This window comes from Ptychodera flava, chromosome 7 (assembly GCF_041260155.1).
Source record: "Ptychodera flava strain L36383 chromosome 7, AS_Pfla_20210202, whole genome shotgun sequence".
In the NCBI taxonomy this organism is placed as follows: Eukaryota; Metazoa; Hemichordata; class Enteropneusta; family Ptychoderidae; genus Ptychodera; species Ptychodera flava.
In genome coordinates this window covers 10,407,459-10,423,543 of record NC_091934.1, presented here as the reverse complement: position 1 = coordinate 10,423,543, position 16,085 = coordinate 10,407,459, and the positions used below count along the sequence as shown (strand labels likewise).

General features: G+C 36.2%; 1 protein-coding gene across 1 annotated transcript in view; it reads right to left on the bottom strand.

Moving 5' to 3' along the window:
• LOC139136751 (von Willebrand factor A domain-containing protein 5B1-like) overlaps nt 1-15,250 on the bottom strand; it is a 51,829-nt gene extending 36,579 nt beyond the window's left edge. The window contains exons 1-2 of the mRNA XM_070704566.1: nt 15,115-15,250; nt 2,740-2,843 (exon numbers count right to left, since the gene is read on the bottom strand). The gene's annotated coding sequence lies outside the window, so the exon portion shown is untranslated. The remainder of the gene's footprint in view (nt 1-2,739; nt 2,844-15,114) is intronic.
• Between the last annotated feature and the right edge of the window lie 835 nt (nt 15,251-16,085).

Sequence of the window (16,085 nt, the reverse complement as noted above, 5' to 3'; positions counted from 1 at the left end):
TATACTCAATTTCAGATATATCAGAGATATTCATGCTATTCTGAATCAGGAAGTAATGAAACTGCGTTCGGTCGACGTTTGCTTTTTAATTTGTGAGCTACTTTGTGGATGTGGTCCGGCCATATCTTTGGTTCTTTCTCTTCTCCTATATGTCTGTCTATTCAACGTTACGTCTTCTGGCATGTCACCGTCTTTTGTTGCATATGGCAGATAATATTTCTAAGAAACAGTCAATATGAGTACCAGTTCTTTCGTAATCAGTGACATTTAGGCATTAAGGTAGAATGCGCCTCTGGGACAGATATTCGGACACACAAACTTTTACAATTCTTTTCTGATAAACTACTTGAGGGGGTTCTTTTTAACTCGAAAATCGAAAATTTTATTTTTCCTCCATAGAATTAACACAGGCATGGCGGCCATTTTGAATGTCAAATATCGGTAAATCTTGGGTAATTTGTTTCTCTAGTACCAAAATGTGCACGGTGACTCCCAATTTTTATTCTTGATTTTGAAAGAGAATGGTTGAAATATTCCTTAAGGCAAGTTTGAGCAAGAGTTTAAGTTTCTGATTTTCGAGGCGCAAACTACCTTGATATCGACATTATTGTGGTCGAAACTGACGCAAAATGAAAATATTCTATTTAGTATTCAGCCTTTAAAGCTAAAAGCATCCCCATATTGGCATATCATTGCCGTCATGTTACCTTAGATTTATGCCTTGGGGTACTTGCTGCAGCGATATTTTGTTTTCTTTTTTATACTGAAAGCAGCGTGTTGGAATCAGATGTGTATTACAACATTCATTCGCCTGACTAGATTTCCTTGATTTGTACAATTGCATACTTCACAAACAATAGTATCAGTGTGCTGGCTTTCATTATGTGACGATTTTAAACTGCTTCATCGCGTTCATGCTTCTTATGAGAGTGTGCAAATTTACAAGTATGGTCACTGCTGTAAAACAAAAGTAACACACTCCATTATGCTTCTAGTGTTCTTTCAATAATACGGGATAATATGAGCTTGGGTTTGCGTCGATGCAAAATTTAATTTATTCACTAATAAATTGTCCGGCTATTGTATCACTGTTTAATGATACAGGGGACCTTTATTTTCTCATTAACACATACGTAATCATTTTGAGCATGATTAATTAAGTGTAATAGTTGATTAATCATGCTTCATGCAATTGGAATAGCGATTTATAGGGCAATATCCTCCAAGCAATAAAACATGGTCAGGGCATGATGTATGCTTCGGTGAAATAACAATCTTCAGCCTATCACCGCGCTTTACAAAAACTCAAGGCTGAAGGAAAAATGATAACTATCTGTTTACAGTCACTAGTTGATCTGTTAATCTCAGAAGGCATATCCAGGGATTGCAATGCCCAGGCAATAAAACTGTGTCTGCTCAATGCAAAGTGATCCTATGTGACTCTATAGGTCCAACTTGCTGCTTACAGCGGCACGTTCCTTGATTTGCTATATCTATTGTTATATATGACTGTATACCTATCTGATTCACACCTTGCAAAACACTAGATTCAATAAACTTTTACATCCGTTAAAAAAAAATTTGCGTTCCGTTTGATCTCACCAGGATATACCACTCTTTATGTGAACACGTATATTTGATTTCATTTCATCCTTCTCAGAAAAGAATTCTGGGCTAATCAGCAGAATCTCATTTATTTATTTTAGTAATTTGATCAACCTCACTTCCTTTATAGCAAGCCTTTCCATCATTTTGCTCATCTGGACATGCGCAGATGTATGAAACAGGGTTCGTCCTGGTTTTTATTGATCTCATGGGAATATAAAATCATCAGTCGCTTATAATTTACGTGCTGCATATAATGTGCCAAGCTTGTATGTTTGGTTTCTTCTCTCATTCAACGGTCGAAATGTACTATTAAATGAGCAGGGATTTGTTTTATTTGATTTAATTTAGTTTAATTAATCCAATATTTTGATAAGTACATTATGTCCCATAACGCAAATGAAGTTACGTAGCAGGCAAACATTTAAACTGTAATTTAAGAATGACAAACCAACCAACGATAGAGAAAACACCACGAACATTCATTCTCATCATAAATCAGGACTTACGAATTCCATTTCTTAGTAGCGAATTAACCGTGGTACGTGCTTGCATGTTCAATGTGTACAGGTAAAGCTATACAGGTAGTTTTATCGGCATGTTTTATCAACGCGACATGGTATCTCAGAATAAATCAAAAAAGTGGAAATGTAGATTAGAATTACCCAGAAGTTTCATCAATATATCATAGCGATGAAAGTAGGTTTCCTTCACCGTTGAAACATTGGCATTGTCAACAGAATCATTACTCTGTGAATTCAATTCAATTCAAGGGCATTTTCATTAGTGCTGCACTTGACAGACGATCAAAATGTGTTGTTCCATATCCAAAACAACATTTGTTCTGTGAAAAGATACCATTGTATCATAATCTGAAACGATAACACTGGTCTATTGGGAAAGACGAGACTGGAACGGTCCATACCAGTTTCATAATATGTTTCAAAACATGCATTTTAGCCATAACGAATGAAGTTCATCGTCAAATTGCGTCGACCAAGCGTTTTAGACTTGCACGTACAATCCATCAAGGAAATCATGTCGACGTGAAGCTTTCGTTTGTTCCTGCTTTGCCGCCAGAATGATCGATTATATTATAAAAGTTTTTGATCGCACAAACATCAAACCACATACCTAATGTTTCACTGTAGAAGCCACATCACGTACATCCGACTGCAACACTGGCGGCAGATGCGATCCCAGTCGCTAGAAACTGCACAAATGATGTTACAGTAGGCCTGTAGAAAAACAAATTGTGCAAATGATGTTATGTTAAAATAAATTGAACACAAGCTTACATACACTTAGCGTGCAACCAACATACCTCAGCGGATTATTAACGTACAGACATGCTCAGTGACCGCTTCTATGGTATCTTCAGCAGAACTCTAGACGATGTTACATAGACTGCCTTGTCTTAAGTACGAATCCGCCAATATATGGAAGAATTCGATGTTGATAATACGCATGCGCAAGTTTATAGATTTTTTGAGGGACGTCTACAATAATCTTCACTACCTAGTACTTGAACCACTATGTTTGCATTTACTTTATGAGAGTAGAATGTGATTTTTATTACATTTACTTTATCCTTCGTATATCCAACAAAATACACTGTTGCTTAAATATTCCTATTGAAAGAAGGCAGCGAGTGTAATTTGATTCATGCAACAGTTAACCTCCTCCAGAGTTTTGCGATAATGAAGTCCCAGTCCCAGCTGGAATATCATGACGAAAAAACAATGACTTTCAATTTGGAAATCATTTAAGAAAAGAAATCAACTTTTGCAAACGTAGACGGGGCGATCCCAAGCAACGACTCTTTAATAAGAGTAATGGACCCAGAACAGCGATATTGCACCCCGAATATGTCAACAATTCAAGTTGATTTTCATTATCTATGTATTAGTTGATATTTATACATATATCTGCCTTCAACTTTCGTCTATTCTAAGGTATATTATGACTACCATAATGTATATCTTCGTAACAGAGTCTCTATCAAACGTGTATACAGATCAAACAACAACAACAATAATGAAAATACTTATGACAACAGCAGCGAAAAATTGCAACAATAAAAATAATAACAATAACTCTAATGGTAACGATAACGAGAACAACAACAACAATAATAACAACAACAACAAAACCAATAATAATCATCATCATTATCAATACTATAGGCTGAACTGTCATTCATCAAATACCACTCTGGCAGATAATAGCCTTGCAAATTCACATGAATAGTAATCTATCGAGTTACCTAGCAACAACATGTCGTTCATGAATAACACAGTGCGTTTTACATTATTTTGTCATACACTGCATTTGACGTATTGCCATCGAGTGTTCTTGATAATATAAGTCTATTATTTGGTTTCGGTGCTGTCATTCTTTTATGCACATGATGACAGTCGATATTTGACTTCAATGAGAGTCAACCCAATCGAAATAGCGTGCTCTTGCTATGAAGACAAAATGTCATGCACAGGCGATGTTTTTGCCTGCCTATCGAAAAAGAAACTCATTCTCTTCGAGAGATCATACCATCGGCAAATGATTTGTGAGTTTTCCGTTTGAAGTTTGAAAGTCGCGTTTTTAATGAAAAAACACTACACGCCTGAGGAATAAATATTTAGACTTTCGTTTTTTTTCAATACTTTTAGGAAAATCAGAAATTTTATTTTTTTCCCGTAGAGTTAATACAGGGATGGCTGCCATTTCGGATGTAGTTAGGAAATTTGTTCCTGTAGTTCCAAACTTTGCACGGCGCGATCCCTAATTTCTATTCCTGCTTTTGTAAGAGAATGGTTGAAATTTTCACTGGGGAAAGTTTGAGCAAAAGTCTATTTTTTTTTACTTTTGAGGCGCATAGTACCTTTATTGTCGTGTGTCTTAGCACGTGTTCTATATAGTGATAAAATCTATTGAAGATACAGGAGAGTATTAAAGTAGATGCTGTGTGAAAGACTCCGAATACAAATGCCAGCGAAATAATTTACCAATTTACACAAATGGACAAGTTTGTACATAACGTAACAACCGTTTCCAACAAACACGATTGGAACTAATTTAGGATAATTGGATGGTGAAGTGATGTCTTTAAAATCTGCAATGTAGGCTCATCTGCCTTTTTTTTTACATTATACACTACTTGTTTTTATAAGTAATATTGAAACATTCAGCTATAGGGCACCTAAGATTTTTGAGAAATTTGAATATTATGAAGATCCAATTATCCCAAAATAGTTCCAATCGTGTTAACTTTAAAAGTTCTAATCCGCATACCCGAATTTTATTTAGGTAATTTCAGCGAGTAAAAACAATAATTTGTCTTTTATTATTGACATGATATAGGATCAATGACATGTTTTACCATTTGCATCTTCGAAAGGTAACATTAATCAAACATGATCTTGGACAAAAGTAGGAGAACGAGTCGCTGTGAAAGAAAATGGTGCATTTTAAAAGGCATATAATGTGCCATACTGGGAGGCTTTCACTCCTCATAGCGACGGCCATGAAACTTATTCGTGAGACCAAATTACTGATAAATGCGACAGGAAACACGATATATATGGCGAATAGTGAAATGACTTATATTGCCTGTGCATTTCATTTAGGTTGTCCACGTGCATCCTGTCTGTACTGCATCCCTTGGGCAGCGTTGAAAATTAATGTTTTACAAAAAGGAAGAATAAGTCAGTCATTTGTCGGGTGATATTAAAACAAGCGATTGCAACAGAGTGATGCGATGAATTTTACTTTGCATTTTAGAGCCTCCAGCGAATATACACAGAGGATTATGTAAAATAATGCATGATTAAATATTAGCACAGTTCATTATTGTACAAAACAAAGAGAAAACGTATTGCTGATTTATAGAAAACTCGAAGAAAAGTACATACTGGAATAAAGAAGAGAAGTTTTGGATATAAAGAAGATTCATTTCAGCCAAGAAACGGAGACACAATGAGATTTCCAAAGAATAAATGCTTGAGCCGGGTGGCATTTATATGTTGACGCTTTCAAGTTAATGTTATAGATAGTAGATTTGAGATTCTTGTCTTTTCCTTTTAGAAGTAACATGGCCATACTACAGGACGTATTTGTATGAGGTCTTATTTCTTCATGTACTTTAATGTTTGTGAAATTTTAAAGAATAATTTGTCCTTTTTAATGATGCGTAAGTAAAGGTCGTAGCCAAGGCGACCAAATGCTGGCAATTGATAGGAGTTCTTAGGATTTATATTTAGAAAGCCCGATGTACAATTAAGTATTTTTAATATCCCGCGGAAGTTGCTTCGGGCAGATAAAAATCGACGTTTCGACCGAACGATATGAAGCTACACGGTCAATTCTCACATAAGCAATGCAGCAAACTCCGTGGTATTGGCGATGTTTACGCTATTATAACAGTGGTGGAGCACCAAAGTTTATCGCTGTACTAAACGTTTTCTTGGATTGTAGTCATATCAAAGTGTATGCTCGATATGCATATTAACATGATGTTCAATGAGTTTCAGAGACATTAACGTAACACAATTTAGGTATCTTTAGGACACTACCTTATGACGGTCACCATAGTAAACACAAAATTACATTGTATTTTGTTATCACATACAATCATTAATTTTGATAACAAATGTCTAGACGATAGTAGAGACCCGTTGCCAGCTCTCTGGTGTACGAGAGAGTGATTAGAATCCCACAGGAATTCATCAGCTACATAGATTTTTGAGATCGGTTAATGAAATTGTGAACTTGGCGTGACATAAGAACCTTTCCTATCGACATGGAATTTACTCTTTCCATTATTTTTGCAATCACAGTACTGTGAATGGAACCGTGACGACGGTGTGCGATAATTGATGAAAAGAACATTAGAAGTGCATTAAAGTTGTTGTTTCTCAGTTCTGCAACACTCTTGCGTGTGTAGTAACCTTGACAACAAGCTGATTGACATCACGTGACACTGTGCCTTTAGCCATTTATCGACTCAAAACTTTGTAAGAGAAGAAGGCATCCATAGAAGGACTACAGATGTAGATGACGGTCGCGAACTAGTGCCTGCATCCGATTATGGCTGTGGAATAAGTCGACGGAGTTAATCAAACTTTTTAAATAAAGTTAGTGTAATTAACAGCTGCCTTCAAGGCAACCCGCGGATCTACAAAGTCCCTGTTAAACGAAATAATTGCAATTCAGATCAATTCACACGAGTAACAGCATATTTCATCAATGACTTGACACATAAATATCATACCTTATCGTATTCTAGCTTACAATTTCACTGTTTTTAATGTAGTGAAATTTCAAGAAACGTTGCTATAGTTTGTGGTAGATTTTAAAACAACTACGTCAAGTACTGGATCAAGATGTTCATGAACCGAAAACAACCACTTGTCTTTGTGAATGGCTTCAAGGCCGTCTAATCAACCGTCCTGTATAATTTCTGAAATCCCATGACAGTCAATCATACCAGTGACAGATATATTAAATGCATACCTTAGAAACTTCTATCGTTACATTTGTCTGTGGGACGCTACCGCTAAGCCATTACAATACAGAATAAAGACAACTCAATACACTGGAAAACAAAGTATTTGCAGTAATTTGAAGTAAGAGATTCGGTATGATTCAGTCGCTACCCTGAAATTTGCGGAAACTTATTCTCAACTTCATTGAACGTTTCGTGCCATATCTTATCGAAGCAATTCAGAAAATATGATATAATTTTAACACTTTGAACGAACATCAAGTTAATGAATAATCAGTGCTTAAACAGGAATTCTTTATCTATAAATCGGTATAAAATCATCGTGATTTCAACCTAAAAGTACCCTGGCGAAACGACATGAAAATATTAAGGTAGCATGAGTCATTCTAGGGACTTTCCGGGGAAACTTATTTACGCAAAGATAACATTTATAGCTGATGTGGGCATTGCGTTGCGCATACAAAACCAAATAGAACTAACCATGCGAAACACTAGTAACATCTTTATGGCTAAATATACCTGTGTCTATATGGTTTTATTACTTTTATTGAGTTACACTGGGAGTGAAATGGCCATTACTCGGCTTCATATCATTGAAATAATCTTATAACAACAGTAATGTAAGACTCGGATCCTAGTATGTACGATGACTTAATACACTGCGTAGAACAAGAAATCAATATATTAAAATGTTCTTTAGTTCAGATTTTAGAGAATTATACGATTTTTGATCATCTGCATAATCGTGTTTTACTGCTATAAATACATATGTTATATTGACATAATTTTGCCGTCGGCTTTTCTCTAGTTTCCCGTCCGTGGGTACACATTCGTCATTTGTGCTTCAAAATTGGATTGTTAATTGCACGATGTCATAAAACTGTAATGCGATATGAAGAACTCCGGAATATATGATGAGCAATGCCATTTGAATAAACACAACCCCAGAGAAAAAACCTAATTTGGTATGTAAATTGGTTAGAGAATGATGCACTTGTCGGTGATATATCGGTAATTATATTTTCATTACAGGAAATAATTTGTTTAAGTAAACGCAATTCGTAATTTATCATATTAGAAGACACGCGTCTGAAGGAAATGATTTCTTATTCCGAAGCAGGTGCAGATCGATATCGGATTGTGAAGTAAATCTGCAAGTAGCTCTTAAAACTATAAATGCGTTTCAAAAGTGACCTAACTTTCCTTGAAGCCTTTCACAAAACGTCAGTGTATACCTGATGTTTTGTACATTAGATTCCATTGCCTGATTACAACAAGTTTACCACAGGCGTGGGATTTTTACAGTATCTCTTTGGAATCGCGGTGCCACTCGTTATAATGCTGAAGGCACAGGGCGTTGCAATACCTTGTGGGATTTCCCATATCCTAAGCTTACATCATGAAGAGACACTTGAGTCACGAGAAACATAGAAACACACACCTGTACCAAAATCGCGATGACTTTTTCATCAACAAGAATTCGAAGAAAACATGTTTTTATCGTTGCCGGTACTTTTCAATCTATAAGAACTATTTTAGTCGTAAAATGACGATATTCGATTCTGCTTGACGGAACACTAAAATTTGTGGCTGATAAATGTTACTATCTTAGCCGACGCCGTAGTCAGCATACTGCCTATAGCTACAGTCTAAGTAATAAAGTGTAGTTGATTCTCGGCTGGAAAGACTGTCGTTTCATTATTTAGTGGAATTTTTTAAGTGTTATTCAAAGTAGGTATCCCTTTATTTTACTTTTTGACCATTGGATATTTTGAAATAGTCATTTACTCATGGCAAATGAAGTCTGTGTATGTGATCAATGGTGAAACTTTTTTTTTGTCTCAATCTCGAAATATCAGGTAAATGATATCATTTTGGTATTTGAAAGGTGGCACACTGCGTGAACTATATGTAAAACATCTTTGTGGATGGACTTTACAAATCAAATAAGCAATTTACAAAAAGCATCTACGATTTCTCATATATATATATATATATATATATATATATATATATATATATATATATATATATATATATATATATATATATGTATACACAAATGTATACAATGTGCCCTCCCGGTTATATATAAATATATATATATATGCATATATATACGATTTCTCATATAAACACACACAAAATATATACATATATATGCATCTATCTATCTATCTATCTATCTATCTATCTATCTATCTATCTATCTATCTATCTATCTATCTATCTATATTATATATATATATATATATATATATATATATATATATATATATATATATATATATATATATATATAAAACACAAATTACTTCAAGTACAATCTCTGTTACTGAAGTTTCATTCATCCTGCAATCTTCAGGTAGAACTAAAAGTATTCATAGCTCTACAGGCTTATCTAAAAAATTACCTTAGTGTTGTTGTTTGATTGAATATTAGACACGATGTTATAGATATGAAATACTATTTCGGTGAGTTATCGTGATAATTTGAGGTTTCACTTCGTTCATTTCTGCCTTGTGGATTTACTGCAGGCAGTATGCAAGTCAGGGAGATTGTTTTCCAGGATTCAATTTCCCTAATCAACAAGACTAATGATACACTAGTTACATCGGTTATACGTGTCATACCAACTAATTCAAAGCAAACAATGTTGCTTCAGGGAAAGACGTATAATTTTGTAAGGAACGGACTGAAGATTAATAACCCATTTATTCCTTGTCACGGTTTGTTAACATGACCCGGTGTAGAAACGACAATTTAATTATATTGTGTCAGGACTTTGTGATTTACAATCCTCTATAGGGTTTAATACACGCATTGGAAAGAATCTATAGATGAGGTTCACTTCTTACATGGAAAAGTAACGTGTTTCTGTGCTTTTACTTGTAATAGTTGTCAACGTAATGAATAGCTCCATACATCTTTTACGTCGTCAGCCGCAATGCCGCATAGGTCATAATCTTTGTAGCGTAAGCTTTGATTTCCTCCAACATGTCGTAGAGTGGAAAATTTGATAATTGGGACGGAAATGGTTCAAGTGAACATCTTTGATATTAGTTTTACTATAGCGACAATATAGTGAGGTGTACTGATAAGCCGGTTATACAAACTCAAGTCTACTATATATTTCCCTATTGTAATGGTATATATTTCCCTTTTCTAATGTGTCTTTGAAGTTTAACTTTGAACTATCAAGGGAGAATATTCGACTAGAGATTAATCTGTGCGGACACCAATTTATCAGACAGTCTACTGCAAAGCTGATTGGTGTATTTTGACTTGCACTTTCAGACTTATTTCTGAAGTGTTCAGATATTGTTCATCTTAGTGTGAATAGTTTGAGTATGCACAATTTAGCCAATCTGTCACGTACGTATCTATGTCTTAAACGGTACTGCGTCATAGAAATAGACTTTTCAAAGGGAATCAAGCGATTTTTTCAATGCCAGACAATTATCGCTCAGCGACTGAAACTTCTTCAATTTCAACGAAGTTGTCGATGATATTTGGCTATATGACCGACAAATTAGAGTGCTGCTAACATGTCTTTCAGTATGCGTTGAAAAGCTTGTGTTATAATTGGCTTCATCAGATCTTACCAGCGGCAAAGGCAGTCCGCGTAAGTCTTTCAACCGTTATGTCAGTCAGCTTTTTAGTGGGAAAGTGAGGAATTATTTCAAACTTACAAATTCGTACTTATAAACATCTGCAACTTGTCAGTTCGATATGGGGAAGTTTTGTTTATTAATTGCAATAACGCACCTAGAAAAAAGACAACACTCTCTCAGAAACAATTCATAGAAACTTCACAAAATGGAAATTCTTTGAAATCTAATTGAGTTGATATTCAGTTATTTGATAAGAGTGAAAATGTATCTATCCAAATGATTCACCATACTAGACAAAATTTGATCATCACATCTCATCAAACCTGCCGAAAGATTTGTATGGTCTCTGCTTGAAGTAAAAATAAAAATACATTCACAATGCCAGGTGTTTTATTGATGATAGCTGGTTTTGAAGGACGCTGATCAAGATGTTAACAAGTGTGAAATATTTGCATAGTAATATGCTAATGAACCTTTCACTGCATAAATTAATTGTGTCAGTCTAGACAAAATCTACCGACCACGCTTTGCATGACTGGTCCCACTCTCCCATATCTGACTTAAACACAGTTATATGGTACATTATCTGAAAGCTGAAGGAAGCTTCAATGTGAAATGCTCGACCTTGAATAGCATTATGAGGCTCCATTCTGTTCAGCTCCATTCCTGTTCCGCTTTAGGACACTTACTCCCTGGCTATTTACCCACGTGACACTTATAACCTAACCCAAACCCAAGTTCCAATTGCTGGGCGGAAAATACCCGGGCGTAACCCTCTTTACGCCCTCTTGTTCAGCTGACTGTTACAGTAATCCACTAAGGCAGAGCTTGCACATCTACATGATAAGTGTTTTTACATAATTTAACGCGATCTTCAGGTCCAATGAAATATTCATAGTTTCCTTTATAAATTGATCATTTAGGAATAATTTTTCGGTTGCCTGGCATTTTTCTCACGTGAAACAACTTTCACAGGTGGCATATTTCTGTCAATCATTGCATACAAAAAGATACACGTAATGAATTGTGTGATTCGTGTGGGCTGTAATTTCCGTAATAATAGGTTGAGTTTCTGAAGAGACAACATACACGACCCGGTGGTACATACTTCTTACACCCGGCTGACAGTAGGACCTAGGGCCACACTCAATCATATGGCAGGAACTTTTGAAGTGTGAAAAGGAGTAGGAAGATGATGGCAGAAAGTTAAGCCATTTGATTCATCGATATAGACGGAGGCGGGCTGATTAGTTTGCAGTAGACTATAACCGCTACATTGTCTAGTTTTGAGTAGACTAGCTAAACGCATTTCATCAACATGTGACCTCTGTACTTTGTTTCACAACACGAACACTAAAAAGTCTCCGGTATCTGAAATAAAATATTCATCTCTTTAAGCATGATATACTTTGATGCATGCCAATGGGATATTGGTACATAGCGATGTTAACAGAAAAGAAGCAGAAATTATGTTATTCAGGAGAAAGCGGAAAGCAAGAGCAGCGATTTGGAACAGGGCCGACACTGCATCCTGCGGTATCGTGCAAATTCGTGAACATTAAACCTACACAAGTATATTGTGCTGTCTGTCCCTGGCATCAATGATGGTAAGTTCGATCGCTGATAAAAACAGAATCGACAAAAGGGCAGGCTGGTTCCTCTAGTGAATACAAGTTTCCATGTGGTCTTTTTCGCAAATGCAATATCAGGCATATGTCAGGGCGAATGTGACCACTTTAAACTCTGAGGGGAGAATCAACAGTAATTTGGCAAGCAGCACTTAGTTGAGGCTCATTTTTCATGACTCTACCTTTTAAAAAGCATCAGCTTTACACTATTATTTCGGACTACGATCTAATTATTGGAAAATATATACAGTACATGGGATCTTTATAATGAGGCTTTCCTAGCTATTGCTAGATAGTATTAAGGTCAGAAATAAACCGAATTTTGAACTAAGTCAATTTTCAGTAAATTACCGAGATTCGGTAAAGTCTAAACAGTGCGTAGAAAAAAGATTGGATTTCTAAACGTTGAAGTGAAGTTACTGGGAAGGGAGCTGACGCCCACGGGATAAACTTTTCATGACTGACTCTTACTGAAGTAGATGTCTGCTTCTGTGTGAAGGTAAGAAGACCTTTAGATGACACTTGAAAGAACATCATCAGGTGAAGTCTGCTGTTGATTGTAAGGTCATCCTCAGATCAATGACAATCTGACTCATCGTCACCTTCGGCAAACAGTCAATGATTATATAAAAGGTAGAATGTTTAATATGCGTAGAGCGAGTCTGACTACTACTTAAGGCGATCAATAAGGAATATTCTGAAATTTGCATGACAAGACGAAACAAGCATTCTGAGTATATTTTGACTAGACCAGCAAATATCATTTACCTCTGTTACGACAGCCAAAACAAGCTGTACGTAGGACGTTATAAAATTTACATTTGAAACATCATTTAAGAAAACATTTTTTAAAATTTACTCTACAAGTCTAAGAACGAAAAGCTACAAGGACTCAGAAAAACCAACAGTTCGGTAGATGCAACGGACGAGAATTATTACTTATCCCTGTTCAAGGATGGATAACACTGTCTATCCTGAGAATGGATGTTCTTAAACCAAGAGAAGGGGCTTTAACTCGTCAGAACGTCTCAATAACATTATTATCATACCCAGTTAGAACTATGCTAGCTCCTGGTTTCACTTACAAAGTTACGTCTACTCATCCAAGACACGTTTTCTATTCTCAGCCTAATGGGCTAATTTTCCTCGCTCCTTAAACTCATCTTATGAAACCTTTCGAAAAGCTGGCATTTCCGCAATGGTAAGTAGCTGTAAAAATTTAAGAACCTGAGAGGGTGATGTCTACTAAATTTCAAAAGCTTTGATCGATGAATAATTTCAAATTGCTCAGGAGCTTTTGTCCGAAAACGATAGTGAAGCTGTAAATTTCGTTTCCCTCAATATTAAAGGTTATATTCGTACACTATACGAAAGAATTGTACTCAGCCAGATGTAGAAAATGTTATTGATATTTCAAAAAGTTTTCAGGTAGAATCGCTTCTGGACAGGTATTCTGACTCTAAAACTTTTTTCAGGCTCTTCTTGGTGTACAAATTGTGTGCGCTCTTTTAAAGATTATGAAGTATATAATTATCACTGGTTAATTTTTTTGTGAAAATCGAAAATGTAAATATTTACCATCGATTTAAAATAGGTATGGCGGCCATTTTGAATTTCAATGTCAGTAAATATTGAGTGGTTCGTTTCTTCAGTACACAATCTTTCATGATGACCCTGATGTTCATTTTTGAAAAGTAATGGTCTAAAGTTTCCTCATGGAAAGCTGAGCAAAGGTTTAAGTCTTTCAATGTCAAGGCATGCACTACCTTAAGAAAACGTAACTTTGCCGTTGCTGATTTTGGATAATATAAAATAGCAGTATCCAGAAAACTGCCAGTGAACAGCGGATAATGTTTGTGTAGGCTCCGCCGTATATTTTCACACATCTGAAGTACCATCCTCGTATGCCTCCCGACACTCTCTGTTTTCGTCTTAGATAGACATCGAATGCATTTTTCCGTGACGTCAGCGGCTAAACCACACACGATTACCCTCTGCAATCACCCAGGATATCGCAATTACAGACCAGACAAATTCGTTATAATAATTGTTCTTAGGATTGAATAGAGTTCTCGGGAGACCGATCTTAAAGTATCATTACTCGGAGGTCCGAGAACGTCTTCGGAATACGTAATCTGCGAGATATGATGTGGTTGTACGTTATTTGCCGCGACATCATTAATATTGTATACAATGTGATGTACTGCATGCAATAATATTGTCACACAGAGATAAAATTTACACATCGGAATACAATATCAGCGGAGGCAGTACATTACGTATTTATAACATAGATAGTATGTATGGCTTGCTTAATGAAAAGCACGCACTGTCACGTAAATAGCAACCAAGAATACATACGAAACTTAGAAAGGTCTTGCTGAGCTTCAGACATAAAAAGTACATATTTGATTTTCCAAAAATGCTTTGTTGAACCGAGGCAGCATTGATTTTTCATTCTTTGAATCCATTCCTTGTTTACGTACGTATGTTGTAACTATTGACACGTCGTGGCTAGTTGTCTACCATTTGAATGCAATACAAACACATTGAGTTGGAATATCCCTTCCGATGTCCGTGTTCCAATATTTGTATCTCCGTTGTGTGCACGGTGTACGTTTGTCTTAGGTCTCTATTGCAAACGTTAGGACCCCAGCGCTTTTATCACGACGAATGAGCAGCACGAACACTCACTACCGAGTTTATCATGAACTGTTTATGTCGTACTATCAATGAGAACTGTTTATCAGAAATATCGATTTACCTTAATCTGTTGCAGACACCCAGCAGCATGAATGGCCAATGAACTCACGGCTTCGTTTGGATACACCAGGCTTGATAATTACGTAAATGTGCCTACAGACAGTGTACGGAGCTGTACAGACGGGATGAACACGTCCCGCGAATACTGAATATCACCTTTCATCGACACAAGTTAGCATTCAGCGGCGACGTATGAATATTCAAATATGTTAATTTGTTGTCATCAATCAACCAATGGTGAATGACCTCTCGATTCGCTGAAAGGGCGACGTAGACTGCCTGTAAGGAAACAAGTCGGGTATTTATTGCCTCTAAAAGTACTTAAAGACGAGTAGTCTAGCTCTAGATATTAACTGAAGACATCAATTAGAGAACGACAAATTGAGACGGAAAGTAAGAGTGAGGCACAGACAGCCAAATGTAAACACAGTTGAAAGCAATAAAATCAATGAATTCTCCACACGTAGATAGACTAAGTGCACGAGGATAGAGGGCGGTCCTTCCCAATTCCAAAAACACAGATCAGCCGCAGTTCACTTGGTTAGCCGCTGCTGCATCATCGTTCCCTTACGAGCCATGTTTTCCTATCTAGTTTGTTTTAAAGTAGAAATACATTACACGTGTTTGAAAAATCTCGTCACATTAACAAATTTGATCGCCCACCTCAGCTTTGAAGAGCTTGAAGGAGAAATAGACTAAAACATTGTCATGCAAGATACAATTCTGATATCACCACCGCCTTTTATAAACATTTACGACAGGTGTATAAGTAGTTTCATTAAATTTGACCACACTGATGACGACGATAATGATCTTTTCAATCATGACGATGATAATGATTCAAATCATCGTCATCGTCGTCGTTGTCGTCGCCGTGCTCAGTGCAACAAATTGTGTTAGAGACTGCCAAACTTCAAATGTCACAGTACCATTTTGGCTCGATTGCCTATCGATTTATGAATACACTGAGAT